This window comes from Ranitomeya variabilis, chromosome 4, assembly GCF_051348905.1.
Source record: "Ranitomeya variabilis isolate aRanVar5 chromosome 4, aRanVar5.hap1, whole genome shotgun sequence".
NCBI classification, from domain to species: Eukaryota; Metazoa; Chordata; class Amphibia; order Anura; family Dendrobatidae; genus Ranitomeya; species Ranitomeya variabilis.
Window position 1 is genome coordinate 454,876,793 of NC_135235.1, and position 19,545 is coordinate 454,896,337.

Genomic DNA, 19,545 nt, shown 5'->3' on the forward strand with positions numbered 1-19,545 from the left:
GGTTTTCACATTGTAGCTGGTAAAGAAGATTTCTGTCGGCAGTCCCGGTTCTTGTATAGAGCCCCAACCCCGCTTCGGGTGGAAGGCTAGTACAGTCCCCTGGCTGACCGAGTTCCTCCGGTTGTGTTCAGTCTTTGGTCTCTGTACTCTCGGTGGGTCATTTGGTTCTGTCTCTGTTTGGTTTTGCCATTGTCGAATTAAGCATTGCTTATACTGTTCCCAGGTGAGCGCAGCAATGCTGAGGCCCTCCTGCCTGGCCCCATCCGGCCCGATCCGTGGGGTATCCCACTGGAAGGTCACCCCTTCTGAGCTTACATCTAGCGGTTTCCTCATCGTCGTTGGTAACGGGGGCACCAGCTTCTCCATGGTGCCTGGGGTCAGTATTACTAGCTCGGCGGTGAAAACTCGGTTATTGTCGGGCTGGGGAGCGGTCGCGGGAGCAGGATCGGTCGGGGAAGCAGGGACGCTTTCCATACCTGCGTCTGATGTGATTCCATCGATGTCGATCCGTTCTGTTGACAAGGACACTGGAATCGGCTACAGCCCGGACTGCGGCTCTTCCAGGGCGGTCTCCTGACACAGCTCCGACCTCCATTGCTTCGCATCGGCTGGCTCCACATTCAGGATAGGCTGGCTCGGCTCCGCCGCCTGTGGCTCAAAGAGGTCCGGGTCCTCCAGCTGCGGTGGGTCCGGGTCCGTCTCCGGTAGTCGAGGACAGGCCGGAATCACTTCGCCGTCACTCTGGGACTCGCTGGTCTCCATCCCTGCTCCAGGATCTTCGGTGGCACATGCACGTTGCCCCTCCATTTTCTGAGGGCGTAGCTTCTACTTCCTCCCGTTCCCGCCGTTGCAATTCAGGGGATGGCTCTCCTCTGCACGTCGTCATTTCGCAGCAGTAATCGGAGGGGGCGGTCGCCACTTTTGGCGCCGCTTGGATAGTCACCTCCCATGGCACGCCCTTCTTCTTCTTCTGTGCTCCCCGTGGCGCTGTAATGGCGGCGGTTTTGGCGGGAACTTTTGGCGGCAAGTGGCAATCCACAGTCGTTGCAATAAGTCACAGTTCAAGCACAATAAATCACAGTTCCAAGGCACACATGACCTGATTCTTCAGGCTTGAGTAGATCCTGTTCGTGATGCCAAGTTTGGAGCACCCCCAGACGCAGGGCCGCGGGGTACTCAGTACCGGGCCTCTCTGTCTCAGTTCTGGGGTTGTCACGGTGGCTAGACCCAGTCCGTGACCCTGCTAAGGGGCGTCCAATGAAAGTTGTAGGTGGTGGTGCGTGGTGCAGGTTGCAATGAATAACGAGGACACAGGGTTGCAGTCTCTTTACCTCTTGAAGCCTGAAGGCTTCAAGATTCTCAATCCAGAGTACGGTTAACAGGGCTGTCTGAGACCGGCCGGTCCGATGGCACCTCAAGAGTTCCCTATGCAGGTGGAAATCTGTGCCTACCTTCTAGCACCTGTGTGTTGTAGTAGTTCCCTTCTGAGCACCACGGGATAGTCCTCACAAACTTTTGTGTCTGTTTCTGATGTTCTTTCCCACAACTTATGTCTGTTCTGATGTTCTTCTCCGTCCCCCAGATGATATGGCTAGGACGCACCCGTATGATGGGTAGGCCTGGAGTTCTTCCGGGACCCTAGTGACGCCCCTCTCCCACAGTTGCCCCCTATGTCTGCTTAGGTGATTTAGGTGAGACAGCCAACCTATAATTAACTGTCCTGCCGTTGGTTTGAAGTAATGCTTGGAGCCCAATACTTCCTCTGCGTTCCGGCCACCGGCTACGCGCCTCAGTAGGATGTTGCCTCGATCTTACAGCACGACTCCTACTGGTGTTATCTCCTTTTTGCTTTGATCTCGTTTCTCACTCTCCACAATAAACCTCGCTTCTTGTCCTTTCTTGAGATACCGCCGCGATGTAGTGCAGGCGCAGTTCCTTAACGTTCTGTCCTTTTCGCTAGGCCTCTGTCAGGATCCCACCCCTGACAGGGACCCCCCTGAATCTTCCCCTGCAACACCCTCTGCCACAGGATGTTGCCTGGTTCCAACCCAGTCAGCTTCTCTCTAACTTTCTATCCAACCCCCAGTTTTACCAGATTGTGAGGAGTGGCCTAATACATAGCACCCTTAGCTCCCCCTGGAGGCCAGACTATGAAGTGCATTGGTGTCTGTGATACCTGGTCAGGTGAACCCCTTCAGTGCCATCAGACATACCATCACTCACCTTAGCGGCGGAGTGACAGTACTGCAACGACCAGGACTCTGGGGTGCTGCACATACATCGGGGGGCATGAATACAATCATGGTGGTAGTTGATCGCCTGACTAAAGCTGCTCATTTTGTTCCGTGCACCGGCCTCCCCTCAGGTAAAGATACAGTGAACTTGGTTATACAGAATGTCTTTCGGTTGCATGGGGTTCCGGATGAGATCATCTCTGACCGTGGAGTGCAGTTCACTTCAAGATTCTGGAAGGGGTTTTGCTCTGCACTCAATATTAATGTCTGTCTCTCTTCCGCTTACCATCCCCAGACAAATGGTCAGACTGAGCGTACCAACCAGACGCTGAACAATATCTAAGATGCTATGTCAGCCATCTCCAGGATGATTGGTTGGAGTTGCTGCCGTTAGCCGAATTTTCATATAACAATTCTCAGAGCGCCTCCACTAAATTTACACCTTTCTTTGCCAATCTGGGTTATCATCCGTGTATCTTACCTAGGTCTCCAATTAATTCTCCGGTTCCGGCAGTGGAGGAAAGGCTGACTGCGATGAGGCAAAATCTGGAGGTTCTGAAGGAATCCCTGACCACAGCTCAAGAACGTTATAAGAGATCAGCTGATAGATTCCGTAAACCTGCACCCATGTTCAAGGTAGGAGATTCCATGTGGTTATCAACTAACAATCTGAAGTTAAACGTTCCTTCACAAAAACTTGGACAGAAATTCATTGGCCCTTTCAAGATCAACGGTATTGTGAGCTCTGTGGCCTGCCGGCTGAAGCTGCCTAGGACTATGAAGGTACACCCAGTTTTTCATGTATCTTTACTAAAGCCTGTATCTCCTAATACCTTCCAGGGATGTGTTGTGCCACCTCCGCAGCCTGTGGTGATTGATGGGCAAGAACAATTTGTGGTGGAGGAAATTGTTGATTCCAGGATTCGCAGGAATCGGCTCCAATATCTGATAAGATGGCAGGGATATCCCCCTGAGGAAGACTCTTGGGAACCTGTGGAAAACATCAATGCCCAACAGAATATTTCTCATTTTCATCAGAGATTCCCTGAGAAACCAGGTCCAGGATCGTCCTGAGGCCGCTTCTAAGGAGGGAGTAATGTCAGGACTCTGAACATTTTTTATTACCTTTTTGTGCATTACTGCCCTTTTCCAAGATGGTGTCTTTGGTCTCATGTGCACTGTATCTTCCTGCTATAAAACTCTACCCCAGCCTTCAGTCTGTGCTAGAGTATTCTGCCTTGCATCCAGCTCCTGACCTCTGGTGACTCCCTGGCTATATACTTGCTCCTGTGAACCTGTGGGGTTATCCTGCTACTCTGCTCTGAGTTCCTGCTGCATACACCAGTTCCAGTAATCCTCCCTCATCTGCTGCTCGTGTTTACTTCCATCTGCATTTGCTGGACATGTAAGCTGTTGCTGCTCTGCAAGAACCTGAGACTATTACCCAGACCTCCCTGGTTGAGCTAAGATATTATTTGAACTGCCTTATAAGCATATCTATCTGTGTTTTGGACTAAGCAAAGACTTATTCGTGTCAAGTATCCTCAAGAATAATTGTGCTTCATAGACTTTCTGCATGATTGCATTTTCCTCTGAAGTTTCCTATAGACTGCTGAGCTGCATTTGATATTTGCACCAAGTGTTGTGGACTTGAGTTTCTCTCTGCACCTGTTTGAATCACCGTGTGATAATATAGACTTTACCACTTATAAAACTGTGTCATGTAGTTGTCTTGTTCCATGCAAAGAGTCTCCTGAATTATCCCCTATAATTATTACATGGTGTGTCTGACGTTGGTTGTGCACCACCACCGTCAGAGACACATCATTGTACTATGAGGGACCCTGTGCCAGTGCCGTCGCCCAAGAGTGGGCACACCCACCTGTCCAAGCAAACGGCACTCGCACGGGTGCTTGCGCCTGGTGGAGACCACGGCCCTGTGGGGGGAGTCAGCCCATTTAGGGAGGTATAAAAATGGCCTATGGTGGACATTCAGCAGCTGCAAATGGAGGAATTGGAGCAGTCAGTAAGAGGCCAAAAGCAAGAAATTTTTCAGGCAAGCTACGTGTCAGTAGGGGAAGGTGGGGCCAAATAATTTGAAATCCATGATTGGTTCATTTTAATGAAGGTTAGATCATCAACATTTCGGGTAGCCAGACGTGTCCTTTTTTCGGTCAGTATTGAACCAGCATCACTGAAGACTCTTTCTGATAACACACTAGCAGCAGGGCAAGCTCCTGTAATGCATATTCTGCAAGTTCAGGCCAGGTGTCTATTTTAGATGCTTGTTTGGTAGCCAATATTTGCTCAAGGATCTCATGTGGCATGATATTTTGTAATTTTCCTTTATATCGTGGATCCAGGAAGCAGGCCAACCAGTAATCGTCATCGGTCATCATTTTCATAATACAGGGGTCCCTTTTTAGGATATGCAAGGCATACTCAGCCATGTGGGCCAATGTTCCAGGTGTCAATTCACTGCTTGTGCTGGGTTGAGGAGCACTTTCTTGCAAATCAACATCACTTGTGTCCCGCAAAAACCCAGTACCTGACCTTGCAACACCACCAGTTTCTATTGCCCCCTGAGAAGCATCCTTCTCCCATAAATATTCATCCCCATCATCCTCCTCCTCTTCATCCGCCACCTCGTCGAGGAGAGTTCCCTGAGCAGACAATGGCTGACTGTCATGAAAGCTAACCTCCTCCTCGGCTGCAGACGCCTGCTCCTTAATGTGCGTCAAACTTTGCATCAGCAGACGTATTAGTGGGATGCTCATGCTTCTGATGGCGTCGTCTGCACTTACCAGCTGTGTGCATTCCTCAAAACACTGAAGGACTTGACAGAGGTCTTGTAGCTTCGACCACTGCACACTAGACAACTCCATGTCTGCCATCCAAGTGCCTGCCCGTGTATGTGTATCCTCCCACAAATAAATTACAACACGCCTCTGTTCGCACAGCCTCTGAACCATGTGCAGTGTGGAGTTCCACCTTGTTGCAACGTCGATTATTAGGCGGTGCTGGGGAAGATTCAGCGATCGCTGATGGTTCAGCATATGGCTGGAGTGTACGGGCGACCGGCGGAGCAAAGTCTTCACACCTTCAGGAGCAGGGCTGGTAACCCCGGATAATTTTTCAGGAAGCACTGCACCACCAGGTTCAAGGTGTGAGCCAGGCAAGGTATGTGTTTCAGTTCTGAAAGGGCTATGGCAGCCATAAAATTCCTTCCGTTATCACTGACTACCTTGCCTGCCTCAAGATGTACACTGCCCAGCTATGACTGAGTTTCTTGCTGCAAGTACTCGGTCAGTACTTCCGCGGTGTGTCTGTTGTCGCCCAAACACTTCATTTATAACACAGCCTGCTGACGCTTACCACTAGCTGTTCGATAATGGGACACCTCGTGTGCAACACTGGCAGCTGCGGATGGAGTGGTAGTGTGACTGCGCTCTGTGGACGAGCTTTCGCTTCTGGAGGAGGAAGAGCAGGAGGGGTGGCGAACGCCTACAGCGAACTGTTTCCTAGACCGTGGGCTAGGCAGAACTGTCCCACTATGGCTGTCCCCCTGTGGACCTTGCATCCACCACATTAACCCAGTGTGCCGTGATGGACACGTAACGTCCCTAGCCATGCCTACTGGTCCATGCATCTGTTGTGAGGTGCACCTTTCCACCGACTGATTGCCTCAGTGCATGGACAATGCGGTCTTTGACATGCTGGTGGAGGGCTGGGATGGCTTTTCTCGCAAAGAAGTGCCAACTGGGTAGGTCATAGCGTGGTACTGCGTAGGCCATCAGGTCTTTGAAAGCTTCGCTTTCAACCAACCGATAGGGCATCATCTCTAACGAGATTAGTATAGCAATGTGGGCGTTCAAACCCTGTGTACGCGGATGAGAGGATGAGTACTTTCTTTTCCTAACGAGAGTCTCTTGTAGGGTGAGCTGGACTGGAGAGCTGCATATGGTGGAACTAGCGGTGGTGGTGGTGGTGGACATGGTGGATTGAGAGAGGGTTGGTGATGGTATTCTTGATGTTGGCCTACATACAGTGTTTCCTACCAATAACCTTGTGATTCCCTGACTGCTTTGGCCTTGCGACGATACCTCCACATTTGCTGCTGGTGGTGTCCTAACCGGTGGGCTTACAGTGAGGGAAGCAATGTAGCGTTGCTGACTACCTTCATTCTGAGCAGGTGCACCAACGGTACGTGACGTTTGGTAGTTATTTCAGGCTTGCAAGTGCATGCTGGTTAAATGTCTACGCATGCACGTTGTATTTAAATTTTGAAGATTCTTCCCTCTGCTAAAGGTCTTTCAGCATTTTTTACAGATAACTTTTGACTGATCATTCGGATCTTGGTTAAAAAATTGCCACACTGCACTCTTCCTACTATCGAATACCTTTTCAGGCATTGCATGCTGTGCTACTTTCACCAGATGGCTACGCTGTCCTAAAACTGTTTTTGTTTTTGACACACGTTTTTGGCCTGATACGGGCCTGCCAGATGACAGCTGTTGCGATGTAGATGGCTGCTGCAGATCATCCTCCTCCACTTCTGAGCTATTGGCAACGGCACCCTCTTCCCCCAATGGCTGCCAATCTGGGTCAACAACTGGGTCATCTATCACCTCCTCTTCAATGTCATGTGCACCTTCCTCTGTGTCACCGTGTAAGGTGCTATAGCGTTCTGGACGGGGCACCATAGTCTCATCAGGGTCAGATTCTGGCTCAGTACACTGAGGGCAATGTAGTGATCTGAGTCAATGGAACAGCATAATAATCTAGCTGTGGCTGTGCATCAGTGCACTCCATGTCCAATTCATCTTGTAATGGGAAGTTAACAATTTCCCTTTCTAACCCAGGCACGGTATGTGTAAAGAGCTCCATGGAGTAACCTGTAGTGTCGCCTGATGCATCCTTCACTTTTGGTTTGGGTGAAGGACACAAGGAAACGTCTTGTTCCTGACCGGGAGAATCCACTGTTGACTCGCTGCTTTTATATTTGGAACTTTCTGAAGAGGAGGCGAAAGAGCTAGAGGCTGAGTCAGCAAGGAAAGCCAAAACTTTTTCCTGCTGCTCCGGCTTTAAAAGCTGTTTTCCTACTCCCAGATAAGGGAGCCTTCGAGGCCTTGTGTAGCCTGACAATGACGCTGGCTCAACACCTCCAGCCTTAGGTGCTATTGTGCTTTTGCCACTACCACCAGATGCACCACCACCACCACCACCACCATCAGTACCAGCTGGCAATGACCGCCCATTGGCTCTTCCACCAGACTTTCTCATTTTTTTGAAAATCTAACCAAAATAACAACCGTTATATGGTACTGTAAAACAAGGTAGACGGTGTATATAAACTTGTTGAGAATTTGAATCTCCCTTTTTTGTTGGGGAGACTGAACCAAAACTCAGGCCCAGTGTATAAAACAACACGATGTAAGTGGCAGAAAGTGGCTGGCTGATATACGACAAACTAACAGGACTGTAGTATATCCACTTTGTGAGAATTTGAATCTCCCTTTTTTGGGGGGGAGACTGAACCAAAACTCAGGCCCAGTGTATAATACAACACAATGTAAGTGGCAGAAACTGGCTGGCTGATATACGACAAACTAACAGGACTGTATTATATCCTCTTTGTGAAAATTTGAATCTCCCTTTTTTGGGGGAGACTGAACAAAAACTCAGGCCCAGTGTATAAAACAACACAATGTAAGTGGCAGAAAGTGGCTGGCTGATATACGACAAACTAACAGGACTGTAGTATATCCTCTTTGTGAGAATTTGAATCTCCCTTTTTTGGGGGGAGACTGAACCAAAACTCAGGCCCAGTGTATAAAACAACACAATGTAAGTGGCAGAAAGTGGCTGGAAGATATATGAAATAATACAAGGACTGTAGTACAATTTCAATCTCCCTACAATGATCTCAGGACAAACATGGCAGCAATAAAAAGGACTGCTGCACACAAAAGTGTGGACAAATAAACAAGATAACTGCAGAAAGGAGTGGAGCGCCCCCTACACCGCCGCAGGGCCTAGGGGTACCCGGAGCCGGGCCTCTGGGTCTCAGTCCTGGGGTTGTCACGGTGGCTAGACCCGGTCCGTGGCCCTGTCTGTCAGTGGGGGACGTCCGGTAGAATAAGTGATGATGATGGTGCAGTAACGGTGGTGTAGCGGTGCAGTTGTGGGGTGCAGGTCGCGGTAAATAACGAGGACACCAGGTTGCAGTCTCTTTACCTCTTTACTGGAGATCTCTCAGTCCGCAGTCCAGAATACGGTTCACCAGGCTGCGCAAGTCCGGTCGGTCCGATGGCACTTCCAGAGTTCTCCTCACAGGTGGAAATCAGTGCCCTCCTTCTTAGCGCTATGTGTTGTAGTCTTTCCCTGCTGTGCTCACGGAAAGTACCCCACAACTGTTGTGTCTGTTTCTTAAGTTCCCTCACAACTCGATTCACTGATGTTCTTCTCGTATTCCATCCCTCCCTGTTATTCAGGTTGGAACGGCACCCGTTTGTCAGGTAGGCCTGGAGTTCTTCCGGGACCCTAGAGACGCCCCTCTCCCGCAATTGCCCCCCAAGACTTCATAGGTGATATGTGGTAGACAGCCCGCCTTAAACTGACTGCCCTGCCGCTGTTTGGAGTATGGCTTGAAGCTGTATGCTATTCCACTCCCTCGGCGTTCCGGCCACCGGTAATGCGCCTCAGTAGGATGTTGCTCCGGTCCTACAGCATGACCCCTACTGGTATTCTCCTTTTTGCTTGATCTCGTTTCTCACTCAGCACAATCTATCTCGCTTCTAGTCCTTTCTTGGGCACCGCCGCTATGCTGAGCAGGCACGGTCCCGTTACGTTCTTTCTAATGCCAAGCCTCTGTCAGGATCCCACCCCTGACAGAGACCCTACTGTCTCTTCCTCCACAACACCCTCTGCCACAAGGTGTTGCTTCGTTCAATCCAGTCAGCTTTTTCTTCTAACTTCCTGCCTGACCCCCAGTTTACCCACTATGGTGGGGAGTGGCCTAATGAATAGAACCCTTAGCTTCCCCCGGAGGCCCTGCTGTGAAACATATTGGTGTCTGTGATACCTGGTCAGATGAACTCCTTCAGTGCCATCGAACGCACCATGGCTCCCCATAGTGGCGGATCCACAGTACTGCAACGACCAGGACTCTGGGGCGCTGCACTCCCCCCTGGTTAAACACAGTACTCCGGGACTGGGAAGAAAACAACAATACAGGTTAGCAAAAAGACATACAATTTTCGTTGAGTGCAAAACAATAAGTATACTTGAACAGGCTTCCCTTTATGGGAGGTGAGGACACTTTAACGTTACAAACATAATTAAATATCATAGCAACAGGCTACAATTAGCTCTCATTACCCAACCGGGTATTCTACTAGATGCAAACATTATTGACCAATAATTTAACTTTGCCTTTAAGGATATACACTCTTAATCCGCTAAAGACCTTCCTATAATCACATTATAAGGTATTTTAACTTTGCATTCGCCTTCTTTGGAATCTGCAGGACCGCCTGTCCTAACGGCACCAGACCTACTGCCTCTCCTTTCTATTACAGGACCGCCCCGTTCAGCCAGGGCCTACTGCCTTTTCAACTACTATACACAGTATAGAACATAACTTTTCTTTCAGTTTGAGAACACTGAGCCGGCTCTACTTGGCTCCTATCAGGACTCACTCACTAACCCCTACGGGTTCACTTTCTGTCCTTAGTAACACATTATTAACTTTCTATGGGGACTCAGGGTTTACCTTCTATCCTCACCTTCGTTATTACTTCCTTTCTTTCAACTATGCAGGACTCTAATTCCTCCCCTACGGGCTCTCTGCATCTTTCTTTTTAAAGAACATTATCTAGGTTTCACATTTCAAACAGATTAAACACACATAACTTTTCTTTATGCAAAAACAGTTACATTTCTTCCAGAGCATCATCATATTACTGTTCTAAAACAGTATCACTTTTCAAGTTCAGGTCAAACATCCCCTTTAAGAGGGGATCAAGTCTTTCTGAGGTAGCTCGTCTTCTCAGCCTACCAGTCTTTGCTCAGCAAAGGTTCCAGAACGGTATCTTCGCAAAGAGTCTTTAAGTAAAACCAGTAGAAAGCGCCTTTAAGAAGGTGCAAACTATTTACAAGAAAGTTTGGATCATGCACTGTTCATGATTTCTCAGTTTGTAAAACTTGTGCAAAACTGGTAGGAAAAGCAAACGATAGGGATCCTGTGTCAACTAAGGGATCCATAAAGAGTTAACCCTGAGCGGGTTTAGCAGCAAACAGTTCACAAACAGTTAACGGGAAAACTATTTACATTTTCAGCTTTCCGAGGTTTACTCTTGTTCAGGTGACCGGGGGTCCGGGCCTCCGGCTGCTGTGGCGCCGGTGCCCGTGGCCCGAACGTGAAGGTGAACTCGGCTGGCCAACTCGGTGGCTGCTACCAGGCGCACCGTTGCAATGGTGACAAGGTCGGGTGCTCCTGGGACCAGGTCCGGAGTAGTGAGTGTCGCGGCTCCAGACATACACCGCCGAACGTTCCGTGCATACCACCCGAGCGGGTTCTGGTGGCGGTTGTAGGTCACCTGATCCCCCTTTTGCAACGGTTCTCCGCCTCGGCCACAGCAGGGAGTCCTTACGTTACAGTGCGCAACAAAAACATCAGTATCCAATCCCGGCTCATGTATGAGGCCCCATCCCCTTTTTACATGGTAGGCCAACACAGTTCCCCGCCTGACCGCGTCTCGGTCATCCCATGCCGGAGGGGATTGTTGTACTTTCAATGGACCCATCAACTCGACCTCTTTCCGTCCTTCCCAATGTAGGATCAAGCACTGTCTATATTGTTCCCACGTAAGCACCGCAAGAGTGAATCCGTTCTCCCGGGATCCATCTGTCCCAACCCAGGGGTTGTCCCACCGAAGAACTACCCCGTCTGGGCTCACATCCACAGGTTCCCCCATTCTAGTCGGCAGCGGTGGCACCATCCTTCCCAGGGCATCGGGGGGTAATACCATTAACCCCGCCGAGAAGCGTCGACCCTCACTGAGATGGGGGCCGATCGTGGAAGCGGGCTCGTGGGGGGGCGCAGGGGCGCTCTCCGTACCTGCGCCTGATGTGGTTCCATCGATGCCGATCTGGTCCATTAACAAGGGTGCTGGAATCGGCCGTAGCCCGGACCGCGGCTCCTCCGATGCGGTCCCCGAACGCTGTTCCGCTCGCTGTGGTTCCTCCTCCGCTGACTCCGAGGCCAGGATTGGGGGACTCGGCTCCGCTATCTGTTCCAAAGGCTTCGGATCCGCCGGCTGTAGAGGACACGGGTCCACCTCTAGTGAACGAGGGTAAGCCGGGACTGCTCCTTCCCCGTTCCGGCACTCGCTGTTCTTCATCATGATCTGCTGATCGGTGGCAATGCATGCATCTGACTCCGCCATTTCTCCGAGGTCGGGCTTCTTCATCACCCGCTTCCCGCCGTTGCAAATCAGGAGGTTGTCCTCTGCTTTGGGGCAGGTCATCTCCTTGCAGCCAGAAGCGCAGGGGGCGGTATCCATTTCTCGCGCCATTCTGGTAGTCTCCTCCCATAGCACGCCCTCCTTCTTCTCCGAAGTAGCAATGGCGGCGGCTTTTGGCGGGAACTTCTCTTGGTCAATGGTAGCACACAGTCTTTGCAATAAAGTACAGTTCAAGCACAACAAATCACAGTTCCAAGGCACACATGACCTGATTCTTCAGGCTTAAGTAGATCCTGTTCGTGACGCCAAGTTGGAGCGCCCCCTACACCGCCGCAGGGCCTAGGGGTACCCGGAGCCGGGCCTCTGGGTCTCAGTCCCGGGGTTGTCACGGTGGCTAGACCCGGTCCGTGGCCCTGTCTGTCAGTGGGGGACGTCCGGTAGAATAAGTGATGATGATGGTGCAGTAACGGTGGTGTAGCGGTGCAGTTGTGGGGTGCAGGTCACGGTAAATAACGAGGACACCAGGTTGCAGTCTCTTTACCTCTTTACTGGAGATCTCTCAGTCCGCAGTCCAGAATACGGTTCACCAGGCTGCGCAAGTCCGGTCGGTCCGATGGCACTTCCAGAGTTCTCCTCACAGGTGGAAATCAGTGCCCTCCTTCTTAGCGCTATGTGTTGTAGTCCTTCCCTGCTGTGCTCACGGAAAGTACCCCACAACTGTTGTGTCTGTTTCTTAAGTTCCCTCACAACTCGATTCACTGATGTTCTTCTCGTATTCCATCCCTCCGTTATTCAGGTTGGAACGGCACCCGTTTGTCAGGTAGGCCTGGAGTTCTTCCGGGACCCTAGAGACGCCCCTCTCCCGCAATTGCCCCCCAAGACTTCATAGGTGATATGTGGTAGACAGCCCGCCTTAAACTGACTGCCCTGCCGCTGTTTGGAGTATGGCTTGAAGCTGTATGCTATTCCACTCCCTCGGCGTTCCGGCCACCGGTAATGCGCCTCAGTAGGATGTTGCTCCGGTCCTACAGCATGACCCCTACTGGTATTCTCCTTTTTGCTTGATCTCGTTTCTCACTCAGCACAATCTATCTCGCTTCTAGTCCTTTCTTGGGCACCGCCGCTATGCTGAGCAGGCACGGTCCCGTTACGTTCTTTCTAATGCCAAGCCTCTGTCAGGATCCCACCCCTGACAGAGACCCTACTGTCTCTTCCTCCACAACACCCTCTGCCACAAGGTGTTGCTTCGTTCAATCCAGTCAGCTTTCTCTTCTAACTTCCTGCCTGACCCCCAGTTTACCCACTATGGTGGGGAGTGGCCTAATGAATAGAACCCTTAGCTCCCCCCGGAGGCCCTGCTGTGAAACATATTGGTGTCTGTGATACCTGGTCAGATGAACTCCTTCAGTGCCATCGAACGCACCATGGCTCCCCATAGTGGCGGATCCACAGTACTGCAACGACCAGGACTCTGGGGCGCTGCAGGAGCAACAGGATTTTTGCTTTTAAAAAAGCAGTTGGTTTGCACAGCACCGTGCAAACAGCAATGCAGCTATCAGGGAGCCTTATAAGGCAACCTAATAAGCTACAGAGCTGATGCACAAAAATATAGCCTCCGCTGTCCCTGCAAAAAAAAGGTGGTGTTGGACAGTGGAAATCGCTACAGCACAAGCGGTTTGGGGGTTAATCTTCCCTCCCTAACTATATCCCTTATTCTGATGAAGCTGCAGCAACCTCTCCCTATGCTAAGATCGGCAGAAGTAAGATGGCGGTCGGCGTGCACGCCCCTTTATAGCCCCTGTGACGCAGCAGAAAGCAAGCCAATCACTGTCATGCCCTTCTCTAAGATGGTGGGGACCGAGACCTATGTCATCACGCTGCCCACACTCTGCGTCCTCCTTCATTGGCTGAAAATGGCGCTGAACGCGTCATACGAAACGCGACTTTGGCGCGAAGATCGCCGACCTCATGGCCGATGCCACACTAGGATCGGGTCGGGTTTCATGAAACCCGACTTTGCCGAAAGTCGGCGATTTTTGAATTTGACCGATCCATTTCGCTCAACCCTAATGAAGATCAAAGTGGGTAACAGGCTGCAGATTAAATCTGCACCACAGGTCAATTTCTGCCTGAATTTTCAATTTGTGTGGCTGAGATTTGATAAAATTGACGATACTGTAATACACTGCAGATTTCCTGCTCTGAAAATCCGCAGTGTAGGTGCAACAAGTGAACAAACCCATTAAAAAGGATCTGTCATCAGATAAAATGTAGACAGTTTTTGCTATTGTTTAGTCCCGCTGCTCAGTGTATTGTGTTTATTTTTTTTTAATCTACCATATTACTCTTTGGTAAAGACCATAAAAATTAGCACTAATTAAAAGGCCCATATTTCATGGAACTTTTAGAGAAGCACTCTGGGGATAATTGATACATTTTGCTATAACCAGTGAGAGGGGAGGGAAAGTATGGCACAGAAAGTCTCTTTTTAGTTTTATTACTGTAACACACACCAGAGGTAAATCTAGGTTTTCCTGCACATATTGCAAAAATTCAGTTTGGTGTCCCCTCTTATACACAGCTTATAGAGAACCTCTTCAGCAGTTTTGGCCGATATAAGATACGGCCACTGCCTTTCAGGGCTTATCTACAGCATTCTGTAATGCTGTAGATAAGCCCCCGGTCCGACCTGCAAGTGAAGAAAAATAAGTTATATTATACTCACCCGGGGGGCGGTCCGGTCCGATGGGCGTCGCAGGTCCGGTCCAGCATCTCCCATCTTCTTATGATTTTGCCCTCCTGCTTGCTTCATCGCTCCCCAGCATCGCGTTCCTGCGCAGGTGTACATATCTGCCCTATTGAGGACAGAGCAAAGTACTGCAGTTCGCAGGCGCTGGGAAAGGTCAGAGAGGCCCATCGGACTGCACTGGACCGCCCCCCGGGTGAGTATAATAAAACTTATTTTTCTTATCCTTCAGGTTGGACCGGGGGCTTATCTACAGCATTATAGAATGCTGGATATCAGCCCTGAAAGGCAGTGGCCGTATCTTATATCAGGCAAAACTGCTGACAGGTTCTCTTTAAGCGGTTTGTGCAGTTGCCATATGACCTCTCATATGCGATTTGCATACTTAGTCACGTGTCTCCTTGCTGCTCTTCTTAAATCTCTCCTTATTCTGTGAAAAACTACAGCCCCTGCTTCATTGAGAGAATCAGGAAGAGAAGCTATTTAAAAAAAAATTATTTAAAAAGATTTTTATTCTGAAATGTACATGGTTATTGTTTCAGTATGGATGCATATTTTACCTGATGAAGCCTTTTTGTAAGCTAAAATGTGTTGTTTTTACTTGGTACATTTCAGAATAAAAATCTTTTAAAATATTTTTTTTAAATAAGCCGATCTATCACATGTCACAAATTTTGGGAGAGCCGGCACCAGACTGGATTTCTGTTTCTTTTTACTTTTCACCTGCGGACGATTGAGGATCACCCCGTTGACCAGGAGTCGTGCAGCAGACCGAGTAACTAGGACCTTTGTTTGGGACACTCCCCCAGGGCCAATACGCTGTTCCTTCAAAGTCAGTTTGGTGAATGCATCAGCTTTGCACTTTTATTTGTGATATTTTTAATATTGGGCAGCACGGTGGCGCAGTGGTTAGCACAGCAGCCTTGCCGCGCTGGAGTCCTGGGTTCTAATCCCACCCAGGACAACATCTGCAAAGAGTTTGTATGTTCTCCTCATGTTTGTGTGGGTTACATTCCAAAGACATACTGATAGGGAATTTAGATTGTGAGCCCCATCGGGGACAGTGATGATAATGTGTGCAAAATTGTAAAGCGCTGCGGAATATGTTAGCGCTATATAAAGATTATTATTATAATGCGTTTAGATCCTGTGCAGTGCTGTCCCTTTTATATTCCCTATCCTCAGGGTGCTATATGAAAATATGAATCACCATGTGATAATTGCTGGAATTAGCAAGTACAGCTGAATCCTGACATTGAGTATATTACATGCTTTAATGATTTGAAGGATTTGCCATGCTACAGCACTTAATTTCATAGTTAATGCTAACATAAATACACTTGTAGTAACCCTTAACTCAGATGACACAATACTTTATCAATGTAGCCATGTATATGTTATCTAAAGGTACCGTCACATTTAGCGACGCTGCAGCGATCTAGACAACGATGCCGATCGCTGCAGCGTGGCTGTGTGGTCGCTGGAGAGCTGTCACACAGACCGCTCTCCAGCGACCAACGATGCCGAAGTCCCCGGGTAAACAGGGTAAACATCGGGTTACTAAGCGCGGCCCTGCTGATGTTTACCCTGGTTACCAGTGTAAATGTAAAAAAAAAACAAACACTACATACTTACATTCCGGTGTCTGTCGGGTCCCCCGGCGTTCTGCTTCCCTGCACTGTAAGCGCCGGCCGTAAAGCAGAGCGGTGACATCACCGCTGTGCCCTGCTTTACGGCCAGCCGGCGCTGACACAGTGCAGGGAAGCAGAACGCCGGGGGACGCGACAGACATCGGAATGTAAGTATGTAGTGTTTGTTTTTTTACATTTACACTGGTAACCAGGGTAAATATCGGGTTACTAAGCGTGGCCCTGCGCTTAGTAACCCGATGTTTACCCTGGTTACGAGTAAAGACATCGCTGAATCGGCGTCACACACGCCGACTCAGCGATGTCTGCGGGAGATCCAGCGACAAAATAAGGTGCTGGCCTTCTAGCTCCGACCAACGATGTCACAGCAGGATCCTGATCACTGCTGCGTGTCAAACACAAAGATATCGCTATCCAGGACACTGCAACGTCACGGATCGCTAGCGATATCGTTGTTAAGTTGTTCAGTGTGAAGGTACCTTAACACATTATGGATTGCTACATTTTTACAAGATCAGAACCAATAACAGCACATGAATACGTCACCAGAACCACAAATAGTACATAGATACATCACCAGAACCGCTATCAGTACATGAAATTTGAACAGAACCACCATCAGTACAGGAAAACATCACCAGAGCCACCATCAGAACATAAATACATTATCAGAACCAACACATGAACCTTCTATTCACAGTATGTCTTTAACAATGGTAAGGAGATACTGGGAGTGTTTAAGGCCATGTGCACACGTTCAGGATTTTTCGTGTTTTTTTTGCGTTTTTTCGCTATAAAAACGTGATAAAAACGTGATAAAAACGCGAAAAAAACGCTTACATATGCCTCCTATTATTTACAGGGTATTCCGCATTTTTTGTGCAAATGTTGCATTTTTTTCCGCGAAAAAATCGCATCGCGGAAAAAAAAGCAACATGTTCATTAAAAATGCGGAATTGCGGGGATTCCGCACACCTAGGAGTGCATTGATCTGCTTACTTCCCGCACGGGGCTATGCCCACCATGCGGGAAGCAGATTATGTGCGGTTGGTACCCAGGGTGGAGGAGAGGAGACTCTCCTCCACGGACTGGGCACCATATAATTGGTAAAAAAAAAAGAATTAAAATAAAAAATAGTGATATACTCACCCTCTGATGGCCCCCGAAGTGTTCCCGCCTCTCCGGTGCATGCTCTCTCTTCCGTTCCTATAGATGGTGTGGTTCAGGACCTGTGATGACGTCGCTGTCTTGTGATTGGTCGCGTGACCGCTCATGTGACTCACGCGACCAATCACAAGCCGCAACGTCATCGAAGGTCCTGAACCACACCGGCATCTATAGGAACGGATGCCGCTGAGAAGATTGGCTGTCTGCAGAGGGTGAGTATAACCATTTTTTTATTTTTTTTAAACATTCTATCTTTTACTATTGATGCTGCATAAGCAGCATCTATAGTAAAAAGTTGGTCACACTTGTCAAACAGTATGTTTGACAAGTGTGACCAACTTGTCAGTCAGTTTTCCAAGCGATGCTACAGATCGCTTGGAAAACTTTAGCATTCTGCAAGCTAATTACACTTGCAGAATGCTAAAAAAAACGCGAAAAAAACGGAAAAAAAACGCAAAAAAAAAAAAGCGAATTTCTTGCAGAAAATTTCCGGTTTTCTTCAGGAAATTTCTGCAAGAAATCTGGACGTGTGCACATACCCTAACAGCCAACATCAGACTGCAGACCATACAGGAACCACAATAATGATTAGAGGTAGTCAGAAGCACAAATAAACATTTGCAATCAGGTACCATAAAGACAACATCTTCCCTGATTGGAGTCATTATCTTTTTTTTCTTCTTCATCTTGTCAAGATGCCAAGATGACTTTTCACATCCACAGCTTATCTCTGCAGACTTCCATGTTCTCTTGTCTTCTGCAGCACAACCCTACACGGTGCTCTAAAAAATAACTGTTATTACAATGCTCCTCAATAAAATTATCTACCCTACGCTGTGCCCCTGACTAACTGCCCCCCACTGTGCTCCACACAGTTTTCTGCTTTCAATACTAGGACTCCTCTACCCACTGTTTAGCCCCCATACTGTACATTCTCTATAATGTACCCTTACTCATACTCCCACTCTTCTCCATACTGTAACCCAGGGCCGGACTGGCCATAGGGCACTTCTGGCAAATGCCAGAAGGGCCGGTGCCAGTGGTGGGCCGCTCAATCCGCCGCCCCCGCCGTCGCATTCAACTATACCGGCGTATAGACGCCGGTACAGTTGAATGCAATGATGGAGGAGAGAGCGTCTACAGACGCTCCTCTCCCATCATTCCCCGCTCTGCCTCTGACACTGCGGGTGCGCGATGACGTCATATCATCGCGCACCTGCTGTGTCCCGGGCAGACTGCAGCTGCTGAGACAGGAGCAGGAACCAGGAAGCAACGCTGGGCACGAGGAGAGGTGAGGAGAGGTTTGTTTTTTTCTGGACTGTGGGGCCATTCTCGGAGGAGGTGAGGGGAGGAAGAGAAGAGATGTGGGCTGTATATAGTTCTCTGTGGGCTGTGCTCTGTGCTGTATACTGCTGTGGGCTGTATATAGTTCTCTGTGGGCTGTGCTCTGTGCTGTATACCACTGTTGGCTGTATATAGTACTCTGTGGGCTGTGCTCTGTGCTGTATACTGCTGTGGGCTGTGCTCTGTGCTGTATACTACTGTGGGCTGTATATAGTACTCTGTGGGCTGTGCTCTGTGCTGTATACTGCTGTGGGCTGTATATAGTTCTCTGTGGGCTGTGCTCTGTGCTGTATACTGCTGTGGGCTGTATATAGTTCTCTGTGGGCTGTGCTCTGTGCTGTATACTACTGTGGGCTGTATATAGTTCTCTGTGGGCTGTGCTCTGTGCTGTATACTACTGTGGGCTGTATATAGTTCTCTGTGGGCTGTGCTCTATGCTGTATACTACTGTGTGCTGTATATAGTTCTCTGTGGGCTGTGCTGTATATAGTACTCTGTGGGCTGTGCTGTATATAGTACTCTGTGGGCTGTGCTGTATATAGTACTCTGTGGGCTGTGCTGTATATAGTACTCTGTGGGCTGTGCTGTGTATAGTACTCTGTGGGCTGTGCTGTATATAGTACTCTGTGGGCTGTGCTGTATATAGTACTCTGTGCTCTGTGCTGTATATAGTACTCTGTGGGCTGTGCTGTATATAGTACTCTGTGGGCTGTGCTGTATATAGTACTCTGTGGGCTGTGCTGTATATAGTACTCTGTGGGCTGTGCTGTATATAGTACTCTCTGGGCTGTGCTGTATATAGTACTCTCTGGGCTGTGCTTTATATAGTACTCTGGGCTGTGCTGTATATAGTACTCTGGGCTGTGCTTTATATAGTTCTCTGTGGGCTGTGCTGTATATAGTTCTCTGTGGGCTGTGCTGTATATAGTTCTCTGTGG